The sequence below is a fragment of the Vigna unguiculata genome, unplaced genomic scaffold (genome assembly GCF_037176805.1).
Source record: "Vigna unguiculata cultivar grain cowpea cultivar isolate G323 ecotype 2 unplaced genomic scaffold, ASM3717680v1 ptg000282l, whole genome shotgun sequence".
NCBI classification, from domain to species: Eukaryota; Viridiplantae; Streptophyta; class Magnoliopsida; order Fabales; family Fabaceae; genus Vigna; species Vigna unguiculata.
In genome coordinates, this window is record NW_028196917.1 from 7,536 (window position 1) to 9,662 (window position 2,127).

Genomic DNA, 2,127 nt, shown 5'->3' on the forward strand with positions numbered 1-2,127 from the left:
TAGGAAATGCGCATTTGTCTCATTTTGACTCTCCCCATCTCGAATTCTACTAATTGGATATGGGACTGGTTGTGAAGGGAAGCTTTGTGGGAGAAAGGAGGAAAAGGTCAGGCTAGTCAAGGCTTTACTCAAACATATGGGATAGATTAAGAGGAAGCCTTTGCCCCGGTAGCCAAGATGAAGTCTGTTCGTCTCCTGCTCTCTATTGCTGCGAATCGAGATTGGCCTCTGTTCCAATTAGATGTTCAAAATGCCTTCCTGAACGGGGACCTCAAGGAATAAGTTTACATGAGTCCTCCACCCGGTTGTGTAAGGGGGGGGGGAGAACAAGAGAGGTCAACTGGAGTGGAAGCCAAACGACGGGGCCGATAATCTGTGATCGATCCGAAGAACCACTGCCAGATACGATTCTGCTCCCCCTTCGTACTACCAATGCGATTCTTGCCCGGCTTTCTTTCGGCTTAAGAAGGCTGCGGTGAGAATGAGGATCACTTCGGAACTCTAGGAAAATGGGCGTTTTAGGGCGGGATCTAAAAGTTCTCCAACGTGTTGCGGAGCCTTCGGCCGTGAGAGGGTCTGTCTTTTGGCTTCCTCAGGGCCGTGTGAAGCTTAGCTTGCTTTAGCAGCCACGTGATGATTCAAGATTCGTGGTAGGCGTAGGAGCTGGGCGAAGCGGTAGCGAAGCTCAGGTGGTGATGCAAGTGCGCGGTGAGCGTAGTAGCCCCCTCGGGCATGCTCTTTGTACAACCAAGCGAAGAGCTAGTGAGGGCCGGAAATATCGTATGTAGTGTAGAATCGGATCTGACTTTACTAGGATTGGAACAAGCGAGGAACGAGTGACCACAAGCTCCGCTTAAGCGCTCGACATTTAGCTTAAAACATGTTCATCATGTGGCCGAGCGAAGCGCACCTGCGTGAAGCAGCCTAGCATCACTTTAGATAGGAGCAGAATGGATGACTTACAACTGAAAGTTCTTCGGATCGATATATCGTACGACGTAATGGAGATCTTGGTCTAGGTCCGGTGGTTCGCAGAATTCGGGACCTAACGATGTTCGATTCGTCACATGAACGGGAGCGGACGATTCCCTCGTCTCTCCCTTTTTCGGGGAATGGCTGCAATCACAAGCAAGTGATTGAATGAGTGGGGGGAAAGCACATGCGGGATAAGCAGGTCTTTCAGGAGACGGTCTAGAAAGAAAAGAGAACTCTCAACAAGCTGGAACTAATCAAGATCAATAGGAAGAGGAGTTAGCTAGAAATTCATTTTTTGACAAAGTTCATGCCACGACGATCTATATGGAAGGGCTGTTTTGTTGATGCATTCCTGTTGAAGTTGAAAAAGAGACAAACACTCATGTTTCAGCTCCCGGATCTGCTTGGATTCTCGTAGAATAAGAGGAGCCGTCTTAGGAAATGACTGAACTTAAAAGACAGATGCCACCGCTGCGAGGCGAGGGAGTAACTTGTCTGATCTTGCGGTGCACTCACTCCCGTTACGAGAATGAAATGACGCCCCAGCTCGACTCGAGACCAAGACTCCTTACAACACAACTCGCACCAATAGCGGCACTGAGCGGCCGGAGATTGATTGAAAAGGCAGCCGCCCCTCCCCCCGCCTACCTACTCGTGCTCGTAGCTCGATCGGAGGTTAAGAGTGTGGTCCGGCGGAAAAACAGAAGTCGTCCGTATCAAGTGATACGTTAATTGCTCAGTAGTGCTTCGCCACTACCGTTGCTGGCGGAAATAGCTTAATGGTAGAGCATAGCCTTGCCAAGGCTGAGGTTGAGGGTTCAAGTCCCTCCTTCCGCTCTTGGCTTCGTCCGTCGTTTAGTGGTAACGAGTAGAGTAGGCATCGCCTCTCGATCCAATCCGTCTTTCCCTGGCCTCCCCACCACACTCTTGATACGAAAGAAACCTCCCGCCATAGAATAGAGAAGAAAGAGATAAAAAGTCTGGGTCCCCTCGATCACCCTTCCCTTGAACCTGAACTGGTCGAGAGAGATGAACCCGCACCACATTTGATAACCTTCGAACCGAAACCCCCAACTCTCCATGGAATTCCAGAACCTAAACAACTCAATTGAGAGCTCCGTGACCGGTTCAATTCAAGGGAAGGTCCACCAA

At 50.0% G+C, this 2,127-nt stretch overlaps 1 non-coding gene across 1 annotated transcript; it reads left to right on the plus strand.

The window, feature by feature from the left end:
- Nucleotides 1-1,740: 1,740 nt before the first annotated feature.
- Nucleotides 1,741-1,812, plus strand: TRNAG-GCC (transfer RNA glycine (anticodon GCC)). Its single transcript has one exon. It is a non-coding gene; the product is annotated as a tRNA-Gly (tRNA).
- Nucleotides 1,813-2,127: the final 315 nt, after the last annotated feature.